The sequence below is a fragment of the Schistocerca gregaria genome, chromosome 4, assembly GCF_023897955.1.
Source record: "Schistocerca gregaria isolate iqSchGreg1 chromosome 4, iqSchGreg1.2, whole genome shotgun sequence".
Lineage (NCBI taxonomy): Eukaryota > Metazoa > Arthropoda > Insecta > Orthoptera > Acrididae > Schistocerca > Schistocerca gregaria.
The window spans coordinates 788,470,877-788,491,565 of record NC_064923.1 but is presented as its reverse complement, the minus strand read 5'-3'; the positions used below and the strand labels follow the sequence as shown (position 1 = coordinate 788,491,565).

The following is a 20,689-nucleotide window of genomic DNA, read 5'->3' as shown; positions in this document are numbered from 1 at the left end:
GACAGCGGCAAAAAATTACCCCGCTTGGCGACGACCGCACCAACATGCACAAACACTTGCACGATTAAACACACACAAAAACACCCACACACTTTGCTGGCGTGTACGGACGCGCAGCGCTTCAGTTGTGCAGTTCTGAGCGCCTGGGACGGGTCCTCTGCCATAAATCGCCGGACTCTTGACAGTAAGAAAATTGCGCCTGGATGGTAGCATTATTTTTTTTGGGGGGGGGGGGGGGGTGCGTGTCTCTGTTTATTCCTCAGGGAGACCGGAGAGCGGCAGGCGAAAATCTGTATAGATTGCGAAATTCGCAGCCGCTCTGGTGGCAGGCGCAAAAGCTGACACAGGCATCTGGGACCGGCCGGGCGCGGACCAGCCCCCAGGCAAACAGGTGCCTCGCGAGCTCGGCTAGGCGTCGCTCTTCATAATGCATCCTCATTCCGCCGCGCGTAAAATGCGCGCACCTGGGCAATCAACGCGACCGAAATCCACTTTGCATCCCAACAGAACCTGTGGCTTGCGATTTTTCAATATTTATTTCTCGCCTACAGTTCTGACTAGGAAATCGCAGCTCCTATTCTTGCCTCGCCTGGGCACCCTCTTACACCCCTCGCGCCAACACACACACACACACACACACACACACACACACACACAATGAATGTTCATCGCGGGAATCACGCCATTGGACCTAGAGAGGAAAAAGCAAGGGAGAATTAAGTCCGGCGCCACTATCCTTTCCCCACAGAAGTTTCTCGGCGCCGTCTCCTTCTTCCGCCTCTTTGGCTCGGTTCGCAATTCACACGCCTTCATTAGCCGCCGTTTCCGCCCTCGCCGCTGCCGCTGCCGTGTGTCTCGCCGACGCGGGACAATTTTGGGCGCGGACAGCGCGGGCGGAAAGCAATTTGCACGTCTGTGCGGCCGCGCGACGTCCCGCGCCGCACCGCACCTTAATCCACAGCAATCGCGACTGCACAAAGCCTGCAGCAGGAGGCGCACACAAAACTCGCCAGGCGGCCGGTCGTTTGAAGTCGCGCGGCGTCTCCTCCGCCGCCGCTGGCCAGGGCCATTCTCCCGGCACGCTGCCTCTTTGGACGAAGCAGGAAATCGCAGCGGCGGTGCCTCCAAAAGGCGACACTCTGCGTTTTGGTGGTCTCGTTGTGGCTCTTCTACCTGTAAAAAAGAAAACTCATCACCACATGTATTACCGTGTCAGTACAGCTATTTCAGAGGGAAAAGGACTTTTGGGTGCGTCTCCATGTCAGGAAATATAGAATATTCATAATATTCATTCCACCGTGTGCAAACGTTAGAAACAGATCGATTGGAGGACGTTGTTGTTGTCGTCTTCAGTCCTGAGACTCGTTTGATGCAGCTCTCCATGCCACCCTATCCTGTGCAAGCTTCTTCATCTCCCAGTACTTACTGCAACCTACATCCTTCTGAATCTGCTTAGTGTATTCATTTCTTGGACCCCCTCTAGGATTTTTATCCTCCACGCTGTCCTCCAATGCTAAATTTCTGATCCTTTGTTACCTCAGAACATATCCTACCAACCGGTCCCTTCTTCTTGCCAAGTTGTGCCACAAACTCCTCTTCTCCCCAATTCTATTCAACACCTCCTCATTAGTTATGTTATCTACCCATCTAATCTTCAGCATTCACCACATTTCGAAAGCCCCTATGCTCTTCTTGTCCAAACTGTTTATCGTCCATGTTTCACTTCCATACATGGCTACACTCCATACAAATACTTTCAGAAACGACATCCTGACACTTAAATCTATACACGATGTTAACAAATTTCTCATCTTAAGAAACGCTTTCCTTGCCATTGCCAGTCTACATTTTATATCCTCTCTACTTCGACCATCGGCAGTTACTTTGTTCCCCAAATAGCAAAACGGTTCAAATGGTTCTGAGCACTATGGGACTCAACATCTTTGGTCATCAGTCCCCTAGAACTTAGAACTATTTAAACCGAACTAACCTAAGGGCATCACACACATCGATACCCGCGGCAGGATTCGAACCTGCGACCGCAGCAGCAGCTCGGTGCCAGACTGAAGCGCCTAGAACCGCTCGGCCACTCAGGCCGACCCCAAATAGCAAAACTAATTTACTACTTTAAGCGTCTCATTTCCTAATCTAATTCCAGCAGCCTCACCCGATTTAATTCGACTACATTCAATTATTCTCGTTTTGCTTTTGTTTATGTTCATCTTATATCCTACTTTCAAGACACGGTCCACTCCGTTCAGCTGCTGTTCCAGATCCTTTGCTGCCTCTGAAAGAATTACAATGTCATCGGCGAACCTCAAAGTTTTTATTTCTTCTCCATGGTTTAAATACCTACTGCGAATTTTTCTTTTGTTTCCTTTACAGCTTGCTCAGAATACACATTGAATATCATCGGGGAGAGGCTACAACCCTGTCTCACTCCCTTCCCAACTACTGCTTCCCTTTCATGCCCCTACAAGGGCGATGATAGAGGATACGGAAGAAAAAAGGTGTAATGAACTTATGTCTGGAAACACGTGATTTCCTTGCTAGAGACCACTTATTCAGTCTTCCATTGTTATCGAGAGTTTGGTCTAGTACGTCCTGTACCATGCAGTTACAGTACGTGTTGAAAATGGCTTCCATGTGCCTCAACTCATGCGTGTACGCGCCGTAGCGTGTTGTGTCTCACAGGTTCACATCGGCCAGGATGCCTCTGAAAAGTGTAAAAGACAGCATGAATATGCTACTCCAGTGTCTCCACGTCTGGAATCGGCTCTGATAACCAGAAATCGCACGGGTTGAGATCCGGTGAACGAGCAGCCCATGCAACATACATCAACCAGGAAAGACACAATTTTGATGCTTCTGGACGTTAACGACTAATTGAGCTTGAACACCACCATGTAACAGCAACATAACCCTTCGAAGCATCACGGAACTTCTTCCAGCGGGAGAGGCAAAGAACGCCCGTAGTTCCTACCTGTTAAGTGATATAGTAGGAAGATTGATCCCAAAATACGGTCGCCAGTTATCCCAGCCCACACATTCCGATGCTGACGATTCGATGTCACCATACCAACTGCAAGTTATCCCACAGGTGACTGTTATGAAATTTGAAAATGCCACCTCGGGTAGAGGTGGCGTCATCTGTGAATAGGACGAATGACAGAAATACCCTCATCGTGACTGCCTGGAGAAAAAACCAGCGACAAAACACCTCCAGATGTGTGAAGTCTGTCGCTAGTAAGTCCTGCACGCGCTGTAAGTGAGAAGGCCAGTAACTTACTTTACTTTACTTTTTCGTGTCCGGAAACTAAAATTTGTTTTCCCAATATTGGGCAATGTCCAATGCTTCTTCTTTAGCCAGCCAAAGATCTTCGAGGGTGCATCTGTGGGGGCAGGCAGGGCGTTGTAGGAGATGTTCCATGTCCTGTCGAGTGCCGCAGTCGCATTTGTCGTCATTTTCGTCCAACAAACCCCACTTGATCAGATTAGATTGCACAGGAGCCACCCCAGTTCTGATGCGGTTAAGCATTCTCCAGGTTTTCCAATCACCAGAAACGCCGTTTGGTGGGTCCTCTCTTAGTGGATAGTAGGCGCAACTTAGGAAACTGCGTCTGGATTTGAGTCTGCTGGGGCCACACTCTAGGCCAAATATTGAGTGGCGGGCATCAAAGGTTTGTTTTAGCTTCTCGGTATGTTCATGGGCTTTGCTACGTGATTCAGGGTTTGTGAAACCTGCGGCCCTGTGACGATTTTCTATGGGGATACGTTTCATGCAGCCTGTCACTATCCTGCATGTTTCATTCAAGCTAATATCTATCTTTCTTGCGTGGGCGGATCTGCACCATACTGGGCAGGCATATTCGGCAGTTGAGAAGCACAAAGCTTGGGCTGAAGTTCTGACCACGTTAGGTTTGGCACCCCATTTGCCGTTGGACATCTTTCTTATTCGGGAATTTCGTGCTTGTACTTTTTTGCGTGTTTTTTCGCAATGATATTTGTATGTCAATGTTCTGTCCAGCATGACGCCAAGGTAGGTGGGAGTATCTGTGTGTTCTAGTAATGTCCCATCCCAGGCAACATTGAGGCTGTACTTTGCCTGCCTCGAGTTCAGATGGAATGCACTCACTTAAGTTTTGGAGCGATTAGGCTTTAGAGAATTCTTTTTGTAGTAGGTTGACGTTACAGAAAGGGCGGTTGCTAGTTTCTCCTCAATGGCTTCAAACCTGTTGCCTTGAACTGTTATTGCCAGGTCGTCTGCATATACAAAAGTTTTAGTTTGGTCTGGAGTTGGTTGGTCATTTGTATATATGTTGAATAGGACTGGCGCCAACACGCTCCCTTCGGCGAGCCCATTTTTCTGATACCGCCATCGACTCTTTTTCCCCCTCAAGCATTACGAAGAACTGTCTATTTTGGAGCAGGGATTCGATTATCTTGACTAGGTGGTAGTGTTTAAGGTGTCCGATGATCTACTGTATCATAGGCGGAACTTAGATCGACTAGTGCCAGCCCGGTGGTTAGTTTATTCTCAAACTCATCCTCATGGACAACGTTCCACACAGTCGTCTGGCATACACTGTACTGGCGTGCCATCTGCCTGATACAGACACGGAGGTCGCCTTCCACAGTTTTGGTCATATTTTCCTCCAAATCTGGTGTCCAAACAGTTCGAGTGCGTCTTTATAATTTCCTGATTTCTAAAACGATGCTGTCTCAAACGGCGAAGCACTATTGCAAACATTGAAGGCTCTGGCTGTTGTCGTTAGGATAGGTCTCCTGATACAACCGTGATGCTCGCAGCCCACTGCCATTTGTCTTTCCGTAAGTAAACACTGTGTTGGCAGGCTCTCGATTCGAATACGGTAACATTGTGTACAGTGCTATAACACATCCCCATCACATCCACTAAGAGGTGAGCATTGTATCGAACACAACATTAATAATTACTGTGGCAGGAGAGGACGCCAGGGCACGACGTATGAGGAAGAGTACGAGTCACTAGGAAGAAACCACGCTTACTGTAACTGTAGCCGCATGGCACAGCGCATTTTAGATCGCAGTCTCTGTAACCAAACATGACTGAATAAATGATCTCCAGCGTGGGAGACATGCATTTCCAGAGATCATTAGAACTTTTTTGTTCCATATCCTCTCATTTATCAATACCTAGAGTTTGTACACGTTGCAAAAAATGACCCTGTGTAACTAGTAATATTAAAATTAAACTCCGTCTGAACAGGTGTCTATCGGCCTCCGTGTTATTCCCAGGCGTCACTGGACGAGGATATGGAGGGGCATGTGGTCAACACACTTCACTTCCAGCAAATGTCAGTTTACGCAATGGCGGCCGCTTATCATGTACGAATATGCTACAAAAAATGGTTCAAATGGCTCTGAGCACTATGGGACTCAACTGCTGAGGTCATAAGTCCCCTAGAACTTAGAACTACTTAAACCTAACTAACCTAAGGACATCACACACATCCATGCCCGAGGCAGGATTCGAACCTGCGACCGTAACAGTCGCGTGGCTCCGGACTGAGCGGAATATGCTACACCACACTGTAAACATCGCACTAAAATCATTCTATTTCTCTTCAAGTGCATTCCGGAGATTGCTCCCAAATTACACCGTTTCTCTTCTAGTGCTAGCCGCAAATCGTATCGACATTACACCATTCCTCTTTGACTGCGTGCTGCTATGCAAACAAAAGTGAGGAAAACTTCTGTAACTAGAAACCGGTGTCGAGTGCTGAAAGGATGGTAGACCACGCTACGATCAGCTCAGAGAAAGGACGCAACTGTCTTGATTTCAACCGTGCACGCACTGATGTGACGTCATCCCTTCCGTCGTTACGAGTGCTACGTTGCTCCCAGTGCAGGTCAGTATTTTTCTTTGATATTGCGTGTAGAAGACGGTGAAAGTGTAGAGAATGAGCAATTTTTGAAAATCTGTTGTCAGTGTGTTTTTAATGCACATAGTGGCAATTCGTGCAACTACGTTCGTTTCCTGTTGTTACTGACTTTTTTAAATTTTACTCCTTGCAAAGTTAAACTATTAATTATAAAATTTACATGCAGTTAAAGAGTTCAATTAATATACGTAATATTTTTATAATCGGATTTCTTGCAGTGGGCATTTCACATTAAATTTATATCCAAAGTTTATAGACCACTACAATGTAGCAAACTAGTCCAATTTTGCAAGAGCTGCCAGTGAATTTATGAGCTGCTACTTCTCAATCAAGTAGCTCCTCAGTTGCTAACTAGAAGTACAAGATGTATCAGAAGCTATGCCACAAGGCATGGTGGTTGGTGGACGGTTACCATGTGAGCACATTTTACTACTAAACACACGTACGAAAGCCATTTGTCTATAAAACGTGGAGGAGGACATAGGCGGTTTGGACAACAGAAGATAGGCAAGAAGGCTTTTTTTTCTTTCTTTTTTATGTTTTTGATTTGCAGCTCCTTGTATTGGCCGTGTTTGCAGTTAAAACTGTTGGACGTGAGGTCCGCCAGTTATGCAAAACACCTTTTTTCTCAGTAACCAAACATGTTTCGGCACCACTGTGACACCATCAGTGGGTTTTCCTTTTTATTTATTCTTTACATTTGGTGTGCATGAATTTTCTGGATCACTTGTGTGTTAATTACTACAGGTAGCTTGGCCCATTTTCGTGTGGCAAGCACTTCCATTCTACGCATCATGCTGAGGTGTTGTGATGCACACGTAACTATAACAAGTATTTCCACAAATAACGTAGTAAAATACGTTTCACTTCACCAGAACACAGTGTGATCACATACAGTATGCTATAAACTGGTCTTCCTTCTTGCTTCCATAAGCAAAGGCAACATCAGAATTGCCTCTCTGATGCCTTTACCTTTCCATCTAGCACATCCTCAATTTTCTTTTCCATTCTTCTGTATATTCTTATTGTGAGAAACTTCGCTGCATGATTTGTTAAGCAGATTTTGCCATAATTCTCGCAGTTGTCAGACCGTGCAGTCTTCGAAATTGTTTAGATGGTATTTTTCGGAAAGTCAGATCGTATGTTGCCAAACTCATACATTCTGCCCACAAACGTGAATAGTCGTCTCGTTGCCACTTCCCCCAATGATTTTAGAAATTGTAATGGTATGTTATCTATTCCTTCAGCCTTATTTGATCTTAAGTCCTCCCAAACCCACTTAAATTTTGATTCTAATACGGGATTCCCCATCTCTTGTAAACCGATTCCTGTTCCTTCTTGAATGAGATCAGACAAATCTTCCCCCTCATAAAGGCCTTCAAAGTACTGTTTCCACCTATCCGCTATCTCTCCTGAATCCTACAGTGGAATTCCCACAGCGCTCTCAACGTTATCACCCTTGCCTTTAATGTCACCGAATGTTGTTTTGACTTTACTGTATGCTGAGTCAGTCCTTCCGACAATAATTTTTTTTCGATTTGTTTACATTTTTCATACAATCATTTCGTCTTAGCTTCCTTGCATTTCCTACTTATTTCATACCACAGCGACTTGTATTTACGTATTTCTGAATTTCCCAGAAAATTTTTGTACTTCCTTCTTTCATCGATCAACAGAAGTATTTCTTGAGTTACCCACAGTTTATTCGCAGTTACGTTCTTAGTACCTATGATATTCCTTCCAACTTTTGTGATTGCCCTTTTTAGAGATGTCCATTCCTCTTCAACTATACTGCTTATTGAGTTATTCCTTATTGCTGTATCTGTAGCCTTAGAGAACTTCAAGCTTGTCCCGCCGTCCCTTAGAATTTCTTATCCCATTTCCTTGCGTAATGATTCTTCCTGACTAAGCTCCTGGACTTTAGCCAACTCTTCATCCCTATTACATTATGATCTGAGTCTGTTTCTGGGGATGCCTTACAATCCAGTATCTGATTTCGGAATCTCTGTCCGACCATGATATAATCTAACTGAAATCTTCCCGTATCACACGGTCGTTTCCAAGTATACCTCCCCCTCTTGAAATTTTTGAACAGAATATTCACTATTACTAGCTGAAATGTATTACAGAACTTATTAGTCGTTCTCCTCTCCCGTTTCTTGTCGCAAGCCCATATTCTCCTGCAACCTTTTCTTCTGCTCCTTCCCTTACAAATGCATTCCAGTCCCCAATGACTATTACATTTTCATCTCCGTTTGTGTGTTGTATTACCCTTTCAATATCCTTATATACTTTATATCTTCATGTTCTGCTTGCGACGTAGGCATGTATAAATGAACTATCGTTGCCGATGTTAGTTTGATGTCGATTCCGAGAAGAACAATAAAAACTGCAGTACACAATTTTCATTACCCATCTATTCATAACGAATCCTACTCCCGTTATACCAATTTTGCTGCTGTTGATATTACCCTATACTGATCTAACCAGAAATCCTTGTCTTCTTTCCGTTCCACTTCACTGATCCCTACTAAACTTAGATTGAGCTTTGCATTTCCGTTAACAGATTTTCTAGCTTCCGTACCAAATTCAAGCCTCTGACATTCCACTGCCCGATGCGTGGAACGCTATCGTCTCATTGATTATTCAATATTTGTATCATGGTCACTTCCCCCTTGGCAGTGCACTTCCGGAGACCCGAATGGGGGACAGTTATGGAATCTTTTGTCACTGAAGAGACACTTTTTTAATTCTAGGCCACGTTATGTGTCTTTAATACAGTGATTTACGCTGCCTTCTGCATCCTAATGCCGTTGATCATTGCTGTTTTCATATTAACACATATAAAAATATTGAATGAACGATGAAATTTTCTCTGGCTCCCAGCCAATTCAAGTAGTGGTTTAAAATCCACGGTCTTTCTGTCACCACTTGACAATGACCGAGGAGTACTCGGCCGACAGCTCCTGTGTGTGTGTGTGTGTGTGTGTGTGTGTGTGTGTGTGTGTGTGGGTGTGTGTGTGTGTGTGTGAGGACGTACGCGTAAACGACTGTTACTGTGATGGCTGTCAATCAATACGCGTCTTTTCGATGAAATAACTCGACAGAAGACTAATGAAAAGAAAACCTTGTCCAAGCTGTTTTCTCATCTACATACGTAAAAATGTAAACGTTGGTGTTTCATAATCTTAAACCTTTGAAAGTTCTTCATCGATTGCTTTGAAAGTTTGACACGATCTTGCATTCGAATGCACGTGTGCTTTTACATGCCTGCTAGCGCACCGCATATAATATATAAATTGAAATATATATGTAATAGCTGTATGGGAAACCTATATCAGAGTGTAAATGTTCCTTTGTACAAAATCTTGAATCTTTTGCTTCGAAATTTTGATACAACATTGCATTCGAATACACGAGTGGTTTCATTTAAATGTTCTCAGAATATGTAACAAATAACTGGGAAGAGTGGAAAAGTTATTCAACGATTTTCTTCAAATTATTGCACATTAATCTCATGAACACATACACGCACCACACACACGTAGTTAAGAAGCAAAATGATTGTATTTATGGCTCATCAAAGAATGTTCAAATGTGTGTGAAATCTTATGAGATTTAACTGCCAAGGTCATCAATCCCTAAGCTTACACACTACTTAACGTAAATTATCCTAACACACACACCCATGCCCTAGGGAGGACTCGAACCTCCACTGGGTTCAGCCGCAGTATGGGTTATCAGTCTACTATTAGAATACTTCCGCAGAATCTAAAGTTGCAATAAAAATAAACAAGATTTATCGCGCCAGCCGCGGTGGCCGAGCGGTGCTAGGTTCTGCAGTCCAGAACAGCGCGACTGCTACGGTCGCAGGTTCGAATCCTGCCTCAGGCGTGGATGTGTGTGCTGTCCTTAGGTTAGATAGGTTTAAGTAGTTCTAACTTCTAGAGGACTGATATCCTCCGATGTTAAATCCCATAGAGCTCAGAGCCATTTGAAGCAAGATTTATAGCGAGAGAGTGGGAGCAGAGTAGGTGATGGACAGAAGGGTGTGAGACAATGGGCATAGAAAGTGGAAAGGAGCTGATGTCCAGAGAGAGGAAGAGAGGGAGAGCTGAGGAGGAGATGGAGATAAAGGGCAGAAAGAGAGGTCTGGAGGACTTGGGACAGAGAGGGGAGAGGAGAAAATGGACAGGGAAAGGGAAGACGAGGAGGACAGGGGGAAGAACAAGAGTAGGACGTGTTACTTAATCAGACTGAACCAAAGCAAACCGTGGCTAGAAACAACTAGTTTTTTTGTTTCCACTTTTCCTGCCACAAAATTCAGCCTTTCTGTTGATGAATGCACCCAGCAACCACTAAAACGCCTTCTCTTCTGCTTAGTGTCGGCCCTTACTAATGAAACTGCCAGAGCTGCGACTCCGGCCCCCCCCCCCCCCCCCCACAGTGCGCCCTCGCCGGCCGCAGCTTGCAGAAGCGGACGTCGGGACAAGCGGCCACCAGCGTCGCGGTGACCCGCTGCGGCCGCCGGCCAGCCAGTGTCGTGTACCGCTCACTGCCCAGGCGCCCGCGGCGGCCTGTCCGTAATCTGCGCCGGCCAGGCCGTGGGCCGGCGCTTTTCTTGTGAGGAACAAAGCGCGCGGCCGTCCCGTCTCCAGGCCCAGATTACCACCCTCCGCCACCCACCACCCGCCACCGGCGACCGCACGCACAATACGACAGCCCGGCTGCGAGTCCGCCACGGGCCCTCTGGCTTTGCTACAGTTTGGTCGCACAGCACATTGCGAAACGGAAACCTTGCGTTTCCGCAGCATGACGAAATTATCCACTTGTATCTTCACGTTTGGCTGTTCGTACGTGTGTGGAGTCCCAGTTGTACGGTGGCGGGCTTTGGCCGATGCAAGTAAACTACTGGCCATTAAAATTGCTACACCCAGAAGAAATGCAGATGATAAACGGGTATTCATTGGACAAATATATTATTCTAGAACTGACATGTGAATACATTTTCACGCAATTTGGTTGCATAGATACTGAGAAATCAGTACCCAGAACAACCACCTCTGGCCGTAATAACGGCCTTGATACGAATGGGAATTCAGTCAAACAGAGCTTGGATGGCGTCTACAGGCAAGCTGCCCATGCAGCTTCCCCACGACACCACAGTTCATCAAGAGTAGTGACTGCCGTATTGTGACGAGCCAGTTGTTCCGCCATCATTGACCAGACGTTTTCAATTGGTCAGAGATATGGAGAATCTGCTGGCAAGAGCAGCAGTCGAACATTTTCTGTATCCAGAAAGGCCCTTACAGGACCCGCAACATGCGGTCGTGCATTATCCTGCTGAAGTGTAGGGTTTCGCACGGATCGAATGAAGGTTAGAGCCATGGGTCGTAACACATATGACATATAACGTCCAGTATTCAAAGTGCCGTCAATGAGAACAAGAGGTGACAGAGACGTGTAACCAATGGTACCCCATACCATCACGCCGGGTGATAGGGCAGCATGGCGATGATGAATACACGCTTCCAATGTGAGTTCACCACGATGTCGCCAAATACGGATGCGACCACCATGATGCTGTAAACAGAACCTGGATTCATCCGAAAAATGACGTTTTGCCATTCGTGCAGCCAGGTTCGTCGTTGAGTACACCATCGCAGGCGCTCCTGTCTGTGATGCAGCGTCAAAGGTAATCGCTGCCATGGATCCGAGCTGCTAGTCCATGCTGCTGTAAACGTCGTCGAACTGTTCGTGCAGATGATTCTTGCCTTACAAACGTCCCCATCTGTTGACTGAGGAATCGCTACGTGGCTGCACTATCCGTGACAGCCATGCGGATAAGAAGCCTGTCACCTCGACTGCTGGTGATACGAGGCCGTTGGGATCCTGCACGGCGTTCCGTATTACCCTCCTGAACCCACCGATTCCATATTCAGCTGTCACTGGACCTCGACCACGCGAGCAGCAATGTCGCGATACCACAAACCGCAATCGCGATAAGCTAGAATCCGACCTTTATCAAAGTCTGAAACGTAATGGTACGCACTTCTCCTCCTTACACGAGGCATCACAAAAACGTTTCACCAGGCAACGCCGGTCAACTGCTGTTTTTGTATGAGAAATCGGATGGAAAGTTTCCTCTTGTCAGCAAGTTGTAGGTGTCGACACCGGCGCCAACCTTGTGTGAATGTTCTGAAAAGCTAATCATTTGCATGTCACAGTATCTTCTTCCTGTCGGTTAAATTTCCCGTCTGTAGCACGTCATTTTCGTGGTGTAGCAATTTTAATGGCCAGTAGTGTAGATACAGCTCATCTTCCGCAAGTGGAAAAATGCACAACACGCGTTCCACAGGGTTCAATAATACGCCCACTACTATTCTTGCTCTATACTAATGGTCTGTCATTTTATTTGAATAACGAGGTAGAGTCTGTCCTTTTGCAGGTGATCCAAGGATTTTTAATTTTAACTTAAACCCTATCAACTTCATTTCAGGTTCGGTCTAAATTAACATCATAAAGGGACGTTCAGATCTCACCATCGGTCTTCGTAACTAATTCTGACTACTTGATAGAAAGTGAACATCTTGGCCTTTAGTGTAGATTAGATTACCGGTTTCAGCAAGCATGGTTACCATCTGCAGATGTGTGAATGTGTTTCTTGCAACTTGAAATTATTCAGAACAACACTAGATGCTACGTAACAGCAAAACCATGTTAAAATATACTTCAGTACAAGGGTATTACATGACTCCTACACCAGCTGTATATCTGTCTTTCTAAACATTGCCAGTTACGTACAGAACGCGATGAATGACGCATCGGCAAATCAAGGTCAAAACCACAATATACAGAGCAGCTTGCCTAAAGCTCGTGTCCCGTACCACTCACTACAGTGTGTTTCATGGCAGCCAGTACACCACTAGACTGGCAGCTCGTCGCTGGTACTGGCCGGAAAATTGACAATTGGCGCTGACAGGTGTCGTTAGAGTATTCATGTACTTCTTACTTAAACTTATTTACGCATTTTAATAACAGCACGATTCCTATTGCGTGCCGATGAAAGAGAGTTTAAACTGATTCCGTATTTCTATTGTTCCAAAAGGGTTTTGACTCTGCACCACACAAGCAGCTTGCAGTGAAATTGTCTGCTTAAGGAATATAGTCTCACTTTGTCACTGGATAATTGATTTCCTGTCAGGGAGGTCACAGTTCGTAGTAACTGACGGAAAGTATTCGATTAAAACAGAAGTGATTTCTGGCGTTCCCCAGGGTGGACTTACTGGCCCTCTGGTGTTCCTTATCTATATAAACGATGTAGGGGACAATATGAGCACCCGTCGTACGTTGTTTGCAGGTGATCCTGTCGTTTATCGTCTAATGTAATCATCAGAAGATCAAAACAAATCACAAAACTATTTAGAAAAGGTATCTATGTGGTGCGAGAAAAGGCAATTGACCCTAAATAACGAAAAATGTGAGGTCACCCATATGAGTGCCAAAAGGAATCCGATAAACTTTGGTTACACGATAAATCAGTTAAATCTAAAGGCCGTAAATTCAACTAAATACCTAGGTATTACAATTACGAACAACTAAAACTGCAAAAAACACAGAAAATGTTGTGGGGAAGGCGAACAAAATAGTGCGTCTTATTGGCAGAACACATAGAAAATGTAACTAGTCTGCTGGCCGGCCGGAGTGGCCGAGCGGTTCTAGGCGCTACAGTCTGGAACCGCGCGACCGCTACGGTCGCAGGTTCGAATCCTGCCTCGGGCATGGTTGTGAGTGATATTCTTTGGTTAGTTAGGTTTAAGTAGTTCTAAGTTCTAGGAGACTGATGACCTCAGATGTTAAGTCACATAGTGCTCAGTGCCATCTGAACCATTTAACTAGTCTGCTAAATAGACTACCTACGCTAAACTTGTCTGTTCTCTTTTGGAGTACTGTTGCGCGGTGTGGAATCCTCATAGGATGAACCGAGAGCATCGAGAAAGTTCGTAGAAGAGCAGCACGTTTTGTATTAACGTGAAATAGCGCAGAGAGCGTCACGGACGTGATACAGGATTTGTGATGGAAGCCATTAAAACAAAAGCGCTCTTCGTTGCAGCCTAATCTTCTCATGTAATTTCGATCACCACCTTTCTCCTCGGAATGCGAGAACGTTTTGTTGACGCCGACATACATAGGCAGTAACGATCATCATAATAAAACAAGGGAAATCAGAGCTTGAACGGAAAGATATAGGTCATCGATTTTTCCGCGCGCTGTTTCAGAGTGGAATAATTGAGAATTATTGTGAAGCTGGTTCGATGAACCCTGTGCCAGACACTTGAGTGTGATTTGCCGGGTATCCTTGTATGAGAGTTAGAACTTTAATAGTGGGAACTGTTTATTTACAACTCGTACAAAATAGATACGTGTTTCAATGTTTTTGTCACTTTCAAATTAGTCATCACCATCGTGTATTGCCGTAGCCAGTGATGTGGAAGTCGTAGGATAATCTTAGAAGTGCCAGTTGTGTTGACAGTTCGAGCGGCGCGGTTTACTGCCCGACGAATTTGAAGCATTTCTGAAGTGAATGCCGTGAAGTATTTCATTCAGTTTAGAAATCGAGTCGAACTCGCGAGGGCTTAAGTCAGGAGGGTGCAGTAGGTGGTATAGCACTTAGCAGCCCAATCAGTCAAACAAATCACTAACAGCTTGCACTGTACTTGCTTGAGCATTATCCTGCAAAATGATGGTCAGGTACTGCGGAAAGTGCCATAGTGCTCAGAGCCATTTGAACCATTTGACATATAAAAAACAGAATAAACTTAGTGGGACACGAGAAACAGTAACGATAAACATTTTGCGAAAATAAGCACTTTAACCTGACGCTTCCGGATTGATGATGGGTAGGTCAACTGATTCAAAATGATGATTAATTGAAGATTTCTAGTACTTCTGTATCCCACTTTTTCTCACACTGAGTTTTCTGGAGGGTTCCATTAAATTCAGTATTCATCACTACTAAATCGTGATCTGAGTCAATATCTACTTCCCGGTACGCCTTCCAATGCGGTATGCTTTCGCACTCTCAATCTGGCCATGATGCAATCAATTTGGAATGTTTCAATGTTTCCGCGCCTTCTCCAAGTATACCTACTCCTCTTGTGACATTCAAACAGCGTATTTGCTATTACCAGATAAACCTTATTTCAAAACTAAATTAATTTTTTTCACTTTCATTTTTTCTAACAAACCCTTATCCTCAAGTAGCCCTTTCTTCTGTTCCCTCCCGTAGTACCGAGTTGCATTCCATCTTCATTAATTTAAAATTATCATCTCCCTTTACATACTGGGTTATTCTTTCAGCGCTCACTTCATATACCGTTTCTATTTCTTCATGATCTGTTACTGGCGTCCGTATGTGTGCCTCAACTATTGGTGTTGCTTTCCTGTCAGTTCTGATTAGAACAACCCTATCACCGAACTGTTCACAGAACCCCCATCTCTGTTCTACGTTCACATTCGCAACAAATCCTACTCCCGTTATACCATTTTCTACCGCTGCTGATATTATCCTATATGTCCTGACTAGATACCATTATCTTTTGACTCATTTTACTAACCAAAGTTACATCTAGTTTCAGCCTTTCCATTTCCTTTTTCAGATATGCTAGCTTCCCTATAACGTTAAAATTTTTGACATTCCACGCTAAGATTCATAGCATGTTACCCTTTTTTGGCTGTTTAATTTTTATCTCATCGTTGCGCGTCCTTTTCAGTCCTCTCCCGGATATATGAATGGTGAAATAATACTGAATCTTTGTGCAGTAGAGAGATCATTATGACACTTTTTCAATTACAGGCATGTCTGCGGATACAATTGTGTCTTTAATTCAGTGGGCACCCTTTCCTTCTGCAGCCTCATTTTGTTGATCATTCCTGATTCTTCCTTCATTTAGGAGCAATTTCCCACCCCAATGGCAATAGGTTGCCCTGTAACTCGGTCCTCTTGTCCTCCTTATTTCACAAGGTCGCAGATCAAGGTTGGCTCTTTACACCTGAGAAGTCTCCTGCCGTAATTGCAAATGGTTTTTCTTCCAAAATATGTAATAGCTGTATTCGAACTCGGGATCCAAGGACGTTCTGATGACTAGTCAAACACGCTACCTCTAGAACAGGGTACCAGAAGACTACAAAACCAAAATTTGGTTAGGCATCGCAAAGATCATGCGGCAGAACTGATTGTGAATTTCACTGTGCGGACTCAAGTTTACTGTATTGGCGCTAAAAATATATCAACATGCATATAGAACTATCTCCCTGCTTATTCACCCTGGAACCTAACAAGAACTCTTCCACTGGTTTACTCCGAAGTTTTTACGTAACACATTTGTACAGGACATTTTTGTCAACGATGTACGGATTATATTCCATAATGCACGGTGAAAAAGTGTTGTTTGTTTCGCCTGAATCGGCACACAGTCGAACAATCCGAGAGATTAAACGGAACAAGTGAAATGTGTCTTTAGACACCAGATGGATTTACACTGCAGGATAAACGTGAAATTGCAAACAAAACAACACACCACGTTTGACATGGATTGTGGGTAATACAGAGAAAGCAAGCCTTCAATAGTGCGAGGCTTTTGTCCTCACGGCCAGCATCGATATGGCCCATCATATTACTCTGTCCACAAGGCTCAGAACATTTGAAAACTCTTCGTTTCAGTTACACTACGCAGCACTCAATCAGACGAACACTATCTGCGGGTCAATTCGAATGTTTTCACTTGCAACGCAGCAAATCGCATTGTGGCTGCTTTTGTGGGTGTCAGTCCAGTCAAGAACTTGCTCAGCCGCGCTACGCCTTGCTCTATGTTTCTTTTTTTGTTTATTTATTAAATCCTTAACCACTTTGAGGGCTATTCCCATAACAGCTACTATGTCACAAATGTTGGGAATATATTCAAAACTGGTTCCATAGAACACAGTGCACTTTGCAGGGCTAGATTTCTTTTTCCTTCATGTTTCTTAAAATTTCACAATCGTACTGTTAACAGTGGATTGCGACGAACTTATGGACCTTAGTAGTGAAAACTGTAATGGCTGGTCTAACGTAAACGTCATGATTGTTGAAACTGTTTAATTTTCAGATATTTATAGATTTGTGTTCATGTATAATAGACTTGCCAACCTGTTCAGACCAGAAACTTCCTGACAGATTAAAACTGTGTGCCGAACCGAGACTCGAACTCATATCAGCGCACACTCCGCTGCAGAGTGAAAATCTCATCCTGGAAACATCCCACAGGCTGTGGCTAAGCCATGTCTCCGCAATATCTTTTCTCTCAGGAGTGCTAGTTCTGCAGGGTTCGCAGGAGAGCTTCTGTAATGTTGGGAAGGTAGGAGACGAGATACTGGCAGAAGTAATGCTGTGAGAGCGGGGCGTGAGCTGTGCTTGGGTAGCTCAGTTGATAGAGCACTTGCCCTCCAAAGGCAAAGGTCCCATGTTCGAGTCTCGGTCCAGCACACTATTTTAATCTGCCAGGAAATTTCATATCAGCGCACATTCCGCTGCAGAGTGAAAATCTCATTCTGGTAACATCTCCCAGGCTGTGGCAAAGCCATGTCTCCGCAATATCCTTTCTTTCAGAAATGCTGGTTCTGCAGGGTTCGCAGGAGAGCTACTGTAAAGTTTGGAAGCTAGGAGACGAGGTACTGGCAGAAGTAAAACTGTGAAGACGGGGCGTGAGTTTTGCTTGGGTAGCTCAGTTGGTAGAGCACTTGCCAGCGAAAGGCAAAGGTCCCGAGTTCGAGTCTCGGTCGGGCACACAGTTTTAATCTGCCAGGAAGTTTCATATCAGCGCACACTCCGCTGCAGAGTGAAAATCTCATTCTGGAAACATCCCCCAGGCTGTGGCTAAGCCATGTCTCCGCAATATCCTTTCTTTCAGGAGTGCTAGTTCTGCAAGGTTCGCAGAAGAGCTTCTGTAAAGTTTGGAAGGTAGGAGACGGATACTGGCAGAAGTAAAGCTGTGAGTACCGGACGTGAGTCGTGCTTCGGTAGCTCAGTTGGTAGAGCACTTGCCCGCGAAAGGCAAAGGTCCCGAGTTCGAGTCTCGGTCGGGCACACAGTTTTAATCTGCCAGGAAGTTTCATATCAGCGCACACTCCGCTGCAGAGTGAAAATCTCATTCTGGAAACATCCCCCAGGCTGTGGCTAAGCCATGTCTCTGCAATATCCTTTCTTTCAGGAGTGCTAGTTCTGCAAGGTTCGCAGAAGAGCTTCTGTAAAGTTTGGAAGGTAGGAGACGGATACTGGCAGAAGTAAAGCTGTGAGTACCGGACGTGAGTCGTGCTTCGGTAGCTCAGTTGGTAGAGCACTTGCCCGCGAAAGGCAAAGGTCCCGAGTTCGAGTCTCGGTCGGGCACACAGTTTTAATCTGCCAGGAAGTTTCATATCAGCGCACACTCCGCTGCAGAGTGAAAATCTCATTCTGGAGATGAGAATAGTCTCTATGATAAGGAATCTCCTTTCTTGACCCATATTACAGTTGTAAATTGCACTCTATCAGATGAAGGATGATGTAAGCTGCAACACTGAAATATATACTCTTCAATATGTAAGCTGAGGCTGAAACAATGTCTCGTTTCCAAAGTGCTGTAAACAGAAAGTTTGTTCAGAATTTGTCAAAAGCTTTCTCATATCTATGAATAGGAGCAAAGCCATAATTATAGATCATTAAACCGTTTTATAATTTCGTCCAGAAGTAGTAAATAGCCCATTACGCTGTATCTACTTCTGAATCAGTTTGCTTGTTGCTTAATTCAATGTTGAAATCTGAGGTACCTGTAAGTTGACAGTAGGTAACTTTTATAATTATCAAAAGCATTCATCAATTCATCTTCGACCACCAATCAACCAGTAACTTCGATAGTATATATCTGATTCATGTTCACTGCACGTGTAACGACTGTATTGATGATGTTCATTCTGTGGCTCAGTGTTTCTACATCTACTTCTACATATATGCTCTGCTAGCCACCAAGCGGTGTGTGGCGGAGGGCACAATTCGCGCCAAAGTCATATCCTCCCCCTCTATTCCACTGGCGGATCGCGCGAGGAAAAAACGACTGTCTGAACGCCTCACTACTAGCTCTTATTTCCCTTATCATTGAATGATGATCATTACGCGATTTGAAAGTTGGTGGTAATTATATATGCTCTACATCCTCGGTGAAGGTTGGATTTAGGAATTTAGTGAGCAGCCCTTTCTGTTTGGCGCGTCGTCTTCTGCAAGTGTGCCCCACTTCAAACTTTATATGAGATTTGTAACGCTCTCGCGATGGCTAAATGTACGTCACGAATCTTGCCGCTCTTCTTTGGACCTTCTCAATTTCTTGAATGAGACCCAACTGGTAAGGGTCCCATACAGACCAACAATACTCTAAGACTGGACAAACTAACGTATTGTACGCTATTTCCTTTGTTGAAGGACTGCATCGCTACAGGATTCTACCAATAGACCGCAATCTACAGTTCGCCTTACCCGCTACTTGTGTAATCTTATCATTCCATCTGAGATCATTTCGAATACTCACACCCAGATACTTAACGGATGTTACCGCTTCCAAAGAATGATCATTTATTTTGTACTCATACATTAATGGGAATTTTCACCTTGTTATACGCAATAGGTTACACTTACTAATATTGAGAGATAACTGCCAGTCATTACACCACGCATTTATTTTCTGCAAATCCTCATTGATTTGTTCGCAACTTCGTGTGATACTATTTTCTTGTAGACTACAGTATCATCAGCAAACAGTCTAAGGACGCTGTCAATGCCATCAACCAGATCGCTTATGTAAATCGTAAAAAGCAGAGGACCTATTACGCTGCCCTGGGGCACACCTGAAGTTACTCTTGTTTCTGTTGAAGTCATCTCGTTCAGGACGACATACTGCTCCCTGCCTGTTAGAAAACTATCTATCCAACCGCATAAGTCATCGGATAGGCCGTAAGCGCGCACTTTTTGTAGCAGGTGACAGTGCGGAACTGAGTCGAACGCCTTTCGAAAATCTAAAAATATGGCATCAACCTGGGAGCCGGTATCTAGAGCCTGTTGTATATCATGCACAAAGACGACCAGCTGTGTATCTGTGGTCACAGAATACGTTTGCTACCTGTATGCCACACATTTTTGTGACTTTGCACTTATCCACAGGCTGGGCCACACAGTCTAATAGAGCTTATCGATGACTCCACTGAAGAAAGTCTGCTTATACTCATCACTGTTTCAGCTGATAGTAGCTTAATTCCAAAATCATGATAATTGTATAAAGTAAAGAAGTTTGAACAGTCAAATGGCGGAAATATCATTCAAACATTATTACGTGACAGTGGTCCAAAAATGTAGGAAGATTATGTACGTTCAGTGATGTTCTGCAAGGTATAGACAAGGACGTGGAGCCATTATGACTGCAGCACCGTAGCTGCGCTAGATTTCTCGGATGAGAATCCATAGTGCGAACAGCCCCGTCGGGTTGGTCCCAAAGGCGTCGATTTGGCTTCAATCCAGTGGGTCCGTTGGCTCTTCTAGCAGCACACGTACACTCGGTTTGTGTGACACATTGCATTATCCTGCTGGTAGATTCTTATGTGCCGAGGGAAAACGAGCTGCATGTAGCGGTGCGCATGGTCTCCAAGGATAGATGCATATTTGTGTTGATCCATTGTGCCTTCCAGAACGAGATCACCTAGGGAAT

At 44.7% G+C, this 20,689-nt stretch overlaps 1 protein-coding gene and 2 non-coding genes across 3 annotated transcripts in view; 2 read left to right on the top strand and 1 right to left on the bottom strand.

The window, feature by feature from the left end:
* Nucleotides 1-218: 218 nt before the first annotated feature.
* LOC126267937 (TWiK family of potassium channels protein 18-like) overlaps nucleotides 219-20,689 on the bottom strand; it is a 359,878-nt gene continuing 339,407 nt past the window's right edge. Inside the window, exon 6 of the mRNA XM_049973248.1 lies at nucleotides 219-1,173. The gene's annotated coding sequence lies outside the window, so the exon portion shown is untranslated. The remainder of the gene's footprint in view (nucleotides 1,174-20,689) is intronic.
* Nucleotides 17,975-18,049, top strand: Trnas-cga (transfer RNA serine (anticodon CGA)). Its single transcript has one exon. It is a non-coding gene; the product is annotated as a tRNA-Ser (tRNA).
* Trnas-cga (transfer RNA serine (anticodon CGA)) lies at nucleotides 18,275-18,349 on the top strand. The gene has a single exon. It is a non-coding gene; the product is annotated as a tRNA-Ser (tRNA).